Source organism: Pecten maximus, chromosome 9 (assembly GCF_902652985.1).
Source record: "Pecten maximus chromosome 9, xPecMax1.1, whole genome shotgun sequence".
NCBI lineage: Eukaryota > Metazoa > Mollusca > Bivalvia > Pectinida > Pectinidae > Pecten > Pecten maximus.
The window spans coordinates 14,448,575-14,462,003 of NC_047023.1; the positions used below are offsets into that span (position 1 = coordinate 14,448,575).

Sequence of the window (13,429 nt, forward strand, 5' to 3'; positions counted from 1 at the left end):
ACGCTCAACTAAAGGCCAAAAGTGAGGCATTGTCAAGGGAGACATTAGGAAGAAGAAAGTTGGTAAGAAAGAAGAGAAAAGATAAGATCCCAAATTTAGTCGCCTCTTACGATCATGGATGGGGGCAGCAGGTACAATTCTTACGCCCTACCTGCAGGGCAGCAACTGTTTAAAACAAATGTTTAAAATTTGTTATATTGTATTGTTTTAGGCTCATAGATATAATGTGTAACTAAGTGCCAAACAACACCAGACTAGAAGAACACTCACAAACACGGAATACCAATCTCCAACTGAAATGTTAAAAGTTACAAATCTAAAAAAAATCGAACTGGTTGCCAAATATATTTCACCTTCTGGTATACTTATATTGTAGCATGTAATCAAATTTAAGCGATGCAGAAATTGTATCGAATAAACATTTCAAAGACGTAATGATAAATGAGGAATCACGATTCTGTTTGTAAAAGGATATCTCAATCATAAAATGCTTGACAGTCAATGGTATATAAGGTTATCTCCTCAAGCGTGCAAGTCACACTGTCTTATTGTTTTCTATTCTGTTCCATACTACCTAACTCCTGTCATATCAAATTTGTCCTTATAAATAATTCCCAGTTATACTCGATACCACATGTATATATGTATTTCGCATACAGAAGAGTACATGTCTCGAACTGGATTTCGCATAATAGTATATTTAAATCTGTTAGTTAAACATGCACCAGCTCACACTACACTAAAATCGGCCTTATTATTATTCGAGATTCATGATCTTAAAAAAAAACCATGCACTCTTGAAATATCGCACGAAGTCAATTTGCTACCTAACACAAAAGAACACTACGTTTTAAATATGTACACTATATTAAATTTTAAATCATTTTGGCTCTACCTTTTTAATCTCAATGTTTATTTCAAACTGTTAATATCTTTTGAATAATTCTAAGTATTTCACAAATGTTTCCTTTTTCAAATCTAACTATTTCGTTGGTTTACTAGCTTAACTGACCGAATGGAAAGTGAGTTGATGCCGTGGGGCGGCGTCCGTCGTCCGTCCGTTCTTCCGGCGTTAATTTTTACGCTTCAACAACTTCTCAATATCCACGAGGCACAAAAACTTGATATTGGTCCTGTAGCAGGCTTGGATGAAGGGCTACACAGTTTGATCAATTGAACAATATCGACCTACATTCAACGTCACAGAGATCAAATAGGCTAAAATCTTCAAATCACTTCTCAATAACAAAGAGGCCCAGGGTTTTAATATTGGGTCTGTAGCATGCTGGAGTGAAGGACCGCAAGTTTGCTCAAATGAAAGACCTTGACCTACAATCAAGGTCACAGTGGTCAAATAGACTAATATCTTCAACTGACGTCTCAATAACCAGGCCCAGGGACTTGATATTGGGCCTGTAGCATGCTAGGGTGAAAGGTTACCAACTTTGTTCAAATGAAGGTCCTTGACTTGCATTCAAGGTCACGGGGTCAAACATCTTAATCATAAGGCCAATAACACGTTGACATGAATAAACCTTACCTACTGTGATAATTGAATGAAGTTGTAATCAGCATAGTATCTGTAGAAATGAGCTACTGCAATGTAGAACCAGGTGTGCGATATAGGGCCTCTTTGTTTGATTGTAGATACATCAACTGGTTTTACTCAGATTAAGTTGTGTCAAGCATATAATTGCTACAACAAAATACATGTTTTCTGACTAGAATTGAGCTGTTATGTTATCATGATCAACTGATTACCGATGCATGAATAAGGGCAAATGTTATGTCTGACAGCGGAATAAATATACAGTTGTAACTCCTATGCCATATGTAATGCATCTATTTTTAAGAGAACTATTGCTCTTTGTTTCAGTAATGTTATGTTTGCAAACAGACCTTTTTAATTTTGTTTTTAAGCCGATTGCTATACAACTCGGTAGGATTATGTTACGACACGTACTTATGGTATTTGAAGAAGTATATAAATTTCAGTTTACTTTGTTAGCATTTTCTATTTGATCAATTTAATCGATATCACATTTGCATCGGACGGACGTATATTGTTCTTGCCTGTGATACAGGACGATATATAATGCTTAAATGATGCATGCCAATAGGCAAAACTCAAAACACCCCCCCCCCCCCCCCCCCCCAACAAACAAACAAATAAATCATGAAATACCTTATTGAAATGAACCATGAATTACCTTTCACTTAGGAGACCTGAACATCCTGATGGATATGGTGTGTTCCCAAATACTTTTTTTCATACCAAATTTCGTTGTAATCCGCTTTAGGGTAAAAGAGGAGTAGCGTTGTCAAAGTGAATGTCTAAAAGCACACGTCGGACGGTGCACGATAACTATAGGTCATCCTGACCCGAGGCTTCGGGTCAGATGACCTAATATATATATATACACATCTATTTACTTTTTCAAACATAAACTTTAAATGTGTTATATTTGTATTGTATTGTTTTACGGCCGATCGACATATGGCCAAAATTGTTGTTATGAGCGATTTCCTGCTATATGCGATACGATATATTTGTTTTTCTACCGTGCTGATTTCTGCATGTGTCCAAATTGCATGGCAATGTATTTCACCCATTCAGAAGTGTACATGTCTCCAACCGAGTTTCGTATAATAGCAGTTAAGCATGCATCGGTGCACACTACAATAAAACTGGGCCTTACATGGTATCGTGAGTACACGTGGACTTGATGTGAGGAAGAACACGAACAGTACGATTCCGAGAATCAGGACTAAAAGGTCAATGAACTATTTTGAAGACGCAATATCACACAATGACGAGTCCTAGCACAACGGATTAGCTGTTAGCTCTCAATCATTTTGGGTCTTTTTACATACAATTTGTAGACAACTTTTCAGACTACATACATACTGACATGACATACATGTGAACAGATGTACTAGTATTGAGACCAACCAACTAATTGTTTTTCTATAGACCTAAGTGTTAACGTATTGGCTTATTTCATTAAAACTGTTTGAATTCAATATGACAATTATGTTTTATAACAAAAGTTTAAGGTACATGTATCATTTAACACTTCAGCTTTTTCCAGGTTAGCCATTTTGAAAATGGGTGAATTTCGCTGTAAACATTCTCAAAAATCTGATTTTATTTATTTACTGATTTGAATTATTATAACCTGAACTTTGAAAAAAAAATCAATCGGAATTTCAGAATTTATATCATCATTTCCTATGGATAGTTATCTATCAGGCTACATTTCCTTTTTTTGAACTTCATAATATAATGGCCAATCAGTGGCTGTCAAACATTTTATCCCTGGCTTAGCTTTCTATATACACAGGGGATGTTTCATAAGTATATTTCTTCAATAGGTTGGTTGTTCCCAAGTATCATGTATATAGGGTCCAGTGCACAAGCATGCTATCTCTTCTTGTGCTGGCAACGGGCAATGATAAAAAGCGTCAAACTCTTAATGGTACCAGTAAACCACTCGTATTTGTAGAAAATTTTACAAAACCAAATGAAGTCGAGCTAAATGCAAACTAGACAGAAATAAGACATTTCCTGTCGCAAAATTTCTATCATTCAAAATTCACGATTTTTACGAAGTGATGATTCATTAGATGAAGAGAACAATCGCCACAAGTTATCCACTTAACAAATCATGACTCCAAGCCTTTCAGTAGATTAAACCGCACCATCGTTTATTCGATTTTAAGGTATGCGTCTAACGTACAGTTAGCGGATATGATATTCTGATGAATAATGGTGTCTTTTTCTTATCGCCCAACGGACCGTTAATATTTACTAGATAACACACATGCGTTGTGAAACATTGATTTCATAAACGTGTATGGGTTTAAACAGATCAAAACGCGTTGTGTCTGGGAAATACATACACAGGTTCTCAGCACAGACACTGTCATTGTTAAAATTGGATTGTTAACATGTTGACCAGGACAGCAAAAAATAATTCGCTGCACAATCAACCTTGATATACGGTAAGTGATTTGACCACTAAGTAGTTAACGATAGTGATATTGGTTCCGGACACATTCGTATCGTTTTTGTTATCAGGGCTCGAAATTGGCGGTATTCCGTAGTTTCTCGGATACCAAATTTCTCCTCGGGATACAAACCCCCGTATCCCAGGTATTTCGTCCAGATTATCAATCTTTCTCATACCTGAATCGGTTCTTTTTTGTGTATATATATAAGATTCCGTTTATTTTAATATTTTGCTGTCTTGACCTGGTTTTATTAGGTTTTAGTTACTTCAGGCAAGATGTATGTGTGAAACACCTGGACAATAGGTCTGTCTAATTACATCGCCCGAGGTGAAGACCTCTCTACTCCAGGTATTTTTTACAACTCGCTTCCCCTAGTCAGTCCATAACAATTATAGTCTTAACAAAACACTCACGGTAATAAAATGCTGCCTTAAAAACTGTAAGACAATAAATGAATTTTCAAATAATAATAAATAGCAATAGGTCTGTCGACATTCTCATATGAAAACGAGTGCATTTCACAGCAAAACATTCACGATTACCCTGACACTACTTCTTGCGATATATGATGATTTCAATGGAAATAACACTTTGGAATGAAGACATGCGTTTTCAATCATTTCTTGATTATATGAGCAGGTAATATCTCCGTATTTCCGTTTAAAAGAGTTCAAATCGGCACAAATACGTCCGGACATCATGACGTCGGAAACCGAATCAGAGTTCACTTTATTGTCGTTAACAATTGGAGACGACTGCTTTATTCACGATGTATGCTGTTTGCGATGAAAACATGTTTGATTGTTTAAATTCAATAATTTTGTTTATTAAATTGATGAGAGACCCATAAAGCTTTCTACGTATCTGAGTTGACGATTTCACCGCACACTAGGTAGGTTTACATGACCGCAATACTTTGTAACAACGCGGCAAAACAATTACGTATGCGGAACAAAAAATAAAGTTTTTTTTGTGTGCAAGAGAAGGTAAATCATGACAATTCAGATCATTTGTTTTTCATTGTATGGAATATTACATTATTGTTATGAAGGATGTAGCATAACGATAGTTTTTTCTGATTTGCCAACACATTTAATAAACTATTAGATTGTCATTGTATCATTTTGTATAAAAAATTCCCGTATTTCTTCATCAATGTATGGCTAGTGATTACATCACATGAATTATAGGGCAGACCTTTCTTTCTGTTATGACAAACTCAAAAAAAGTTCTAAAACAGCTTTATGAGTATTATAACATATCGATTATTATATATTTTTTGTGTGAAAAATAGCACATCATAATAAGCGGGTTCCACTCTGTGTAAATTTCTACTCCTGTTTATTAATTGTGTTATACCCTGTAATGCTACTTTTATCAATGCGAACACGCGCCATATTACTAACGTTTCATTACAGCTGATGTGATCATTATTTGTGCTGGACCAGCAGTAGGAATTACCTCCCTTGGTATAGCCTACGTCAGTACGTGATATTTAGTAGTTGTTTGTCATGAGTTATCCCCCGTAGTGTCGCTCTTCTTATTGCAGAAGAACGCCAGAAATTATAAACACGTTTTACAGCGTTACAAGACCGCAGTGCATTTGTAAGTTTTTTGGTATATTTTGCAATGTCAATACGGTATATATTGTTTGACAAATATCACATAAGTAATGTGGATCGACGTTCGATTGTCAAATTTAGACATTAATTCAGTATTGTTCGGTTAAGCGATATGTTAGTATTTTTCGAAACAGTGCAAGTCATTTCGTCCCATTTTATATGTATGGCAAAACAGTGCCTCGCTGATTACATGGAGCCTTTTACTTGTGTAACTAAAATGTAAAATTAATGTGTAGCATTACCTCCCATTGTTTGATTTACCATTAATTGTCATTTTATCGATAAATGCGTATTTTAAGTCTGTTAAGGAAAGTTACAGTCTCCTAGTCATATGATTACAGATGTCAGTATTTAGTGCTGCTGTGATTTATTTGTATACACTGTGTAGTTGTAGTTATATAATAATATAGTATGCCAGTTTGAGTTTATTACAATCTCCACATACATATATCTTCATATATATCCAAGGGTAATAAGTACTTCCCTATGTTTGTAGATTACTATTGATATTAGTGTTGTAACTGCTCACAATGTATTTTACTTAATTGTAGAGCACATGTGCAAGCCTATTTTTTGAAATGCCTTAAATCAGAAGTCAGGCTAGGTGTCACCACAGCGTAAGTTTAGATATGCATGTACAAGTATAGATCTATTATAGTGTGCAGTACAGTACCTATATATTGTAATGATTCAATCTATAATTGTTAATCACATGTGTGAATAGTTAAATACTAAATTGTTATAGTGTTTATAATACTATCTATTAGAATGTTGTCTATGAGTTCAGTTCTCAGACATGATAATAGGACCATTAACGATGAGGCTAATTGATATCAGAGTTAATATGTCAATAGTTATAGTAACAACAAAGTCTTTGATTGTACAATGTACCTTTAATTTTCAAGTAATTATATTGTTGATTTGTCAATATTATGATACTAGTATTCAGTATGCTAGTCAACAATGTTAGCTATATAGGAAAAACAGTATGTTTAGTATGAAATAGAATATTTGTCACTATGTTAGGACTCATAAGAGTATTTTGTTTCACATTTCAGTTCTTACGGTGTTAACTATGGTTTTAACTATAGTGTTATGTTGAATAAACAAGTTTGACGTCCGTTATCTGTCTGTCATCATTCAGCCAAGAGTGAGTGGCGGATCATTATTAACCTAAGCCCTGCAGTAGGGCATTAGAATTGACCCCCCCCCCCCCCCCCCCTTCTCCCCTCGCATGATCGTAACATTTTCTTTCCAATGTTTCCCTGGACTCTGCCTCATAATTGGCCTTAGTTGAGCGTTCGCTCCCTTAAGAAAACTTTGGGTTCGGTCCTCTAACCGAGACATTTATGGAGTGGGTCGACTGGTTTGTTGGATGTCAGTATAATGTGACCGGATGGGATGTCCTGCTGGGTATCTTAGGCATTATGCTTCAGTGAAGTAGCCCTAGATATCGACAAAAGCTCCGGACTATCACAAGGAGATGTAACATCAAAATACCACAGGCTTTGAAAACATACAAATGCATTGGGTTGGTTTATTTAGTTTAACGTCCTATTAACAGCTAAGGTCATTTAAGGACGGCCTCCCGTGCGTGCGACATGCATGCGTGTTGTGAGTGCGTATGTGTGTTTTGGGAGGCTGTGGTATGTTCGTGTTAAGTCTTCCTGTGATAGGCCGGAACTTTTGCCGATTTAAAGTGCTACCTCACCGAAGAATACTGCCGAAGACACCCAGCAGCACACCCCCACCCGGTCACATTATACTGACAACGGGCAAACCAGTCGTTCAACTCCAAATATGCTGAGCGCTGAGCAGGGGTAGCAACTACCATTTTTAAAGACTCCGGTATGTCTCGGCTAGGGGACATAACCCCAAGCCGTCCTCACAGGGGAGAACGCTCCTCTAAAAGGCCAGAAGTGAGGCATTGTCAAGGGAGACATTAGGAAGAAGAAAGTTGGTAAGGAAGAAGAGAAAAGATAAGATTCCAAATTAAGTCGCCTCTAACGATCATGCAATGGAGTTAGCAGGTACAATTCTGACGCTCTACTCGCAGGGCAGATTAAATGAGTGTGCGGCATGTGACAGTACGGAATCGATACCGAATTGAGAGAGCTACCCCCTGAAAAATATTGCCCAAGATGCTGAGCGTAAAGTAGGAGTAACAACTCTCGTATGTCTTGTCTTTAAGACAGAACCCAGTGTCAGGGGTTAACACTTACCTACAGGCCAAAAATATATGGGGGAATATCAAAAGTAATTCAGAAAGAGAAGTATCATCTAGTGTGGACAGCAGGTACATGTACAATACGCCTACCTACGAAGCTTCGTCATAGACTTACCCGCCTTCATATCCGTACAGTTGTGATTATATATGTTGAAGCTTAGATAAAAGAAAACAATAGGAGCCCTTTGATATGTTAAACCATATAAATATACAATACTTAATGAAAAAATTGAAAATAACAAATTTTAAACTATATTACAAATTTTGATAAAACTTCTTACCAATATTCTCGTATTGTTTGTTAGAACGATAATGTTGCCGACATATTTATTTCCCTTAGACGGACACGTGTGTGTGTGCGGGCTGCAGATATTGGGTAACTGTAGCAGGGATGGCAAATCGAAATATTATAAATGTTTTATTCATTGAATCAGAGTTCAAAGTTGAACACATTTTATTAGATTACATTGATCTACCACCAACAGAACGTTTCTATAACAGTTAAACTTGTTGTCGGTCTGTACCACAAATATGAGTAACCATAGACACATTTAACTCTATACGTAAATGTACAATATATATTTTATACATATGCGTTTTCATTTGTTTGATGTTGTTTCATTTTATGCCCATTTTTACTCACCATGTTATAGCCCTAATGACCTTTAGTGTTGATGAGCTGATTAAATTGCAATCACGAACTAAGAATCAGGGTTCCAAATATTTGTTACCCATGATGTTAATTCCAAGTAAAGTGTTATACCAGGAAATCAATACCAACACTGTTTGGCGTCGCCATGTAAGGATATGATCAACCCGGGTATACTAAACTGTTCAATCGGTCGACAGACATCCTATCTGTGACGAGCCAGCTCATCCTTGACCTGACGTCTGGTGTCATGTACAAAGTACAAAAAAGTCAGCCCTAAACACTTTCTGCATGGCTGAATGCACACATTATGTGCTGATGGGATTTTGTAGCGATATGAATAGGCCAGGTAACTGATGATATTTAATGATTAAACAATCACAATACAGGACTACGATGATTGTGTTATCTGGAATGCTTTACTCTCTCCTCATTTCAAAATATTTAATTTAATCATCTTGATACAGTGGGATTTCGGCAACACTTCATGCCTTTATTTCAAATAATACGACTACAGTATTAAAGGGACATCACGGAGAGCATTATCAGTCGCCTTTCTTTGAAACCGGGGGAACTATATGCTTCCTTCCTGTCTGTCTGTCAGTCCGTGCACTCACTTTTCTGCGCTTGAGTAAGAACAAATCAAATTCGAGTTTCAAGGCTTTTGGGTCGAAGTTACTGTTACTCTTTTTAGCGGGACCGGTGTCCAGTGTCCAGCTTGACCACTAGATTTAGTGATTAGTCAGGAAACCACTCCCAAAAAAGGGCCCCTGATAATGTCACCGTGCTGAGAAACGCTAGTATGTTAACGACTTCGTGATTAGCTATAGCTCTCAAACTCAAAATCAATTAAGAATAATGAAAATTTGGTATTTATTCTCAGCATTGTACCAAATTATATGTGGAAAGAAAAGGTAGTTAATCGTGCAGGGCAGGAAGAAAAAAATCAGCATAACTGGTCCTTTGGGCAAATTAGGATTCAAAAGTACTTGCCCAAAGGTTAAACATAGTGGTCAAATTAAACTGAATTTGTAGTATCTTCAATTACTATAGGGGAAAGGGACATTTATTTCAGAAAATTTTCACTTGCCCACAGACCAAATCTACTGGCCCCGGGCCTATGGACATGGCTTATTTCTCGCCCTGCCATGCGTGCATTAAAAACAATTTGCGATAGGAAATTAAAGATGACCGCCAGAACCAATTGTCGTTTTTGAATTTCGGTAATAATTGGTACATAAGGGTTTTTAGGAAATGCGAATAATGTGGTATCATTTTCTGATTGGTTCAAATTAAGATATTGAACCATTTTAATAAAAAAATGGTTTATAGGTGTCGTGAGGTATGCCGAACACAATGGTACGACTGCGAGGGCGTTTTGGGGACTTCTGTAATGGTTTCCCATTCAATTTACTTATTCTCTCTTAAAAAACATCTTTAATAGCCTTTAATATTAAAAACATTTCAATTTCCTTCTATTTTAATTAGAAGTCTTTTGAAATATATTTCTTTCTCAAGCATATGTAATGAATTTCATCACTAATATCTGATTTAAACCAATTACAAATTTTCTCGTGACGAGGTATACAAAGCTATTATCCTAGTTATATTGGCATTTTAATATTAGAGGATCGAAATTTACTCATGATTCACTTTTTCATCAATCTCCAACAAAACTTTTCTATGACAAATTATTCTTAAATATAGAATGTGTGTCCTGTTGAATAGTTATCAGTATCATCTATTTCTGTGTATATTGATAGACTAATTAAATAGACTGATTAAGAGTAGATTAAACTTTTGAAATAGAACATAGTGTACTGACTTGCAGTAACGGGTTTGGTTTGGTTTGGTTTATTTTTGTTAAACGTCCTATTAACAGCTAAGGTCATTTAAGGACGGCCTCACGTGCGTGCGACATGCATACGTGTGGTGAGTGCGTATGTGTATTTTAGGAAGCTGCGGTATGTTCGTGTTAAGTCTCCTTGTGATAGGCCGGAACTTCTGCCGAAGTGCTACCTTACTGAAGCATTTTGCCGAAGACACCCAGCAGGTCACATTATACTGACAACGGGCGAACCAGTCGTCCCACTCCTAATATGCTGAGCGCTAAGCAGGAGTAGCAACTACCATTTTTAAAGACTGGTATGTCTCGGCTAGGGGACGGAACACAAAGCCTTCCTCACAGCGGCGAACGCTCAACTTAAGGCCAAAAGTGAGGCATTGCCAAGGGAGACATAAGGAAGAAGAAAGTTATTAAGAAAGAAGAGAAAAGATAAGATCCCAAATTTAGTCGCCTTTTACAATCATGCGTTTTAAGAAATGATTAATATTTTCTACTTTGTTATAGGATTTCCAAACGTCATAATGCTGAAATTGACAGGTTATTGAGTTCGTTAAGTAAACTATTGATACTATTGAACATTGCATCTTGATACTCAATTTGCATTGAATATTTGAACGATCATTTATGAATCTGGTATACAGGATTTTACCGTGTTAGAAGTGTAGTTCCATGACAAGTTCAGATATGTATATACATGAGAAATTTATTACAGTCTATTGTGCCATTTATATATAAATATACATGTTTGATTATTACTTTTTATGATTATTATGTGTTATGTTGATTTGCATGAGTTTCAGGTAAATTCGGAGAAACCATTGTCAAAATTTACATTGTTAATAAATAAACATCAAGACTAAACTAAAACGTTTGATTCACGTTGATCATGGTGTGTACGGGCTAAAAGGAACATTGGTTTTATATATTAGATACATACCTTTAATTTTGTTCAGTTGAGTGTTTATATTGTAGGATTTTTTTTTTTTTTTTTGCATTTTCCGGCATACCCCTTCAGTTAGTGTAGAACCAGGTGTGCGATACAGGGCCTTTTTGTTTGGTTGTAGATACATGAACTGGTTTTACTCAGATTAAGTTGATTCAAGCATATAATTGCTACAAAAATTACATGTTTTCTGACTAGAAATGAGCTGTTATGTTATCATGATAAACTGATTACCGATGCATGAATAAGGGCAAATGTTATGTCTGACAGCGGAATAAATATACAGTTGTAACTCCTATGCCATATGTAATGCGTCTATTTTTAAGAGAACTATTGCTCTTTGTTTCAGTAATGTTATGTTTGCAAACAGACCTTAATTTTGTTTTAAGCCGATTGCTATACAACTGGGCAGGATTATGTTACGACACGCACTTATGGTATTTGAAGAAGTATTTAAATTTCAGTTTACTTTGTTAGCATTTTCTATTTGATCAATTTTAAGCATGCATCGGTTCACACTACAATAAAACTGGGCCTTACATGGTATCGTGAGTACACGTGGACTTGATATGAGACAGAATACGAACAGTACGATTCCGAGAATCAGGACTAAAAAGTCAATGAACTATTTTGAAGACGCAGCATTACACAATGACCTGTCCTCGCACAACGGATTAGCTGTTGGCTCTAAATCATTTTGGGTCTTTTTTATATATCGGTATCTCTTTGAAATATTGATTTTTATATACAATTTTCAGACTACATGCATACTGACATGACATACATATGAACAGATGTACTAGTATTGAGACTAACCAACTAATTGTTTTTTCCATATACTTAAGTGTTAACGTATTGGCTTATTTCATTAAAACTGTTTGAATTCAATATGGCCATTATGTTTTATAACAAAGTTTAAGGTACATGTATTATTTAACAGGATTCATTTTTTTGCATTTTCCGGCATACCCCTTCTGTTAGTGTCGACTTGATGGTAAATGCATGTCGCGATGATTTCAAGCGACTTGCTTTAAAAAGAGTCATCTATCGTTAATGCTTGATTATTTTAGCAGACGCCATTTTTGTTATTATCGAATTTGCTTACTTTCAAAGGGTAACATGCTGCATAACTACGATGTATACTTTAGTTTGGGACTATCATTATAACTAAATAAAAATAAAAATATAAAAAATATTATCTTGCTTGGTAAGTTTCCATGTTCTGGTTTAACACAGAACAATCATTTGAGAAATGTAAGAATGTGACACCTATTAGGGCATGGGCATTTTCAACACCTGAACATCTGATAAGATTGTCGCTAGTAACTTGAAACTAACTAACCACTTCTTTTTAATACATACAAATAGCAGCTTTTCACACATAATGACATTTGATCAACAAGTCTTCAGTTAAAATGCGTATTGTGATACTCTGGGAAGTACATGACATCTTGTTTGTTTAGATTATTTGTAAATGGATCAATGTATTGTACATTGTATTTGCATTGTTGTGATAGTTCCTCCCAAATCTTGTAAGTTGTGTTACTACTATTCTACAAAATGACATAAAAATCCGTTTTGTAAGTGTTGAAATTTTTTATTTCTGTTTTTTGTTTAATTCTATAAAATGAGCAAGCTAACATGTCTTTATCATCTATGAAATAAAACACTTAAATGTAGAATGTGTGTGTGTGATTTCATTTGCTTTATTAATTGTGTGTGTCTTGAGTGAATAAAGAATCTTGAATCATGAATTATTAATAATAAATTTAATCTATATGCGACGTGCTAGCAAAATAGAAGTATGCATCTTTTACAAGGTAGATATACATATACATATATTTACATTCTGTTTTGCCGTCGCCTATACATCATTAGTAAACCAAATTGCAGTATATCACACTATACTACAATTTGCAATGCCCCGTCACATGACGTTATTCTCACGCCATGTTGGACTACGTAATATCAAAGCTTTGCACTCCGTCTCAGATAACATGTATAATGGCTTTGAATCAATCGCTTAGATGACCCTGATTTAAATCGGGTTATAATGACGTCATTTCTCACGCCATATTGGACTACGTTACGTCAATGCTTTGTACTCTGCCTCAGAAAACATATACAA

The 13,429-nt window shown here is 35.6% G+C and overlaps 1 protein-coding gene across 1 annotated transcript in view; it reads left to right on the plus strand.

Moving 5' to 3' along the window:
- Positions 1-3,261: 3,261 nt before the first annotated feature.
- The window catches only part of LOC117334686, a 30,690-nt gene continuing 20,522 nt past the window's right edge, over positions 3,262-13,429 (plus strand). The window contains exon 1 of the mRNA XM_033894444.1: positions 3,262-4,005. The gene's annotated coding sequence lies outside the window, so the exon portion shown is untranslated. The remainder of the gene's footprint in view (positions 4,006-13,429) is intronic.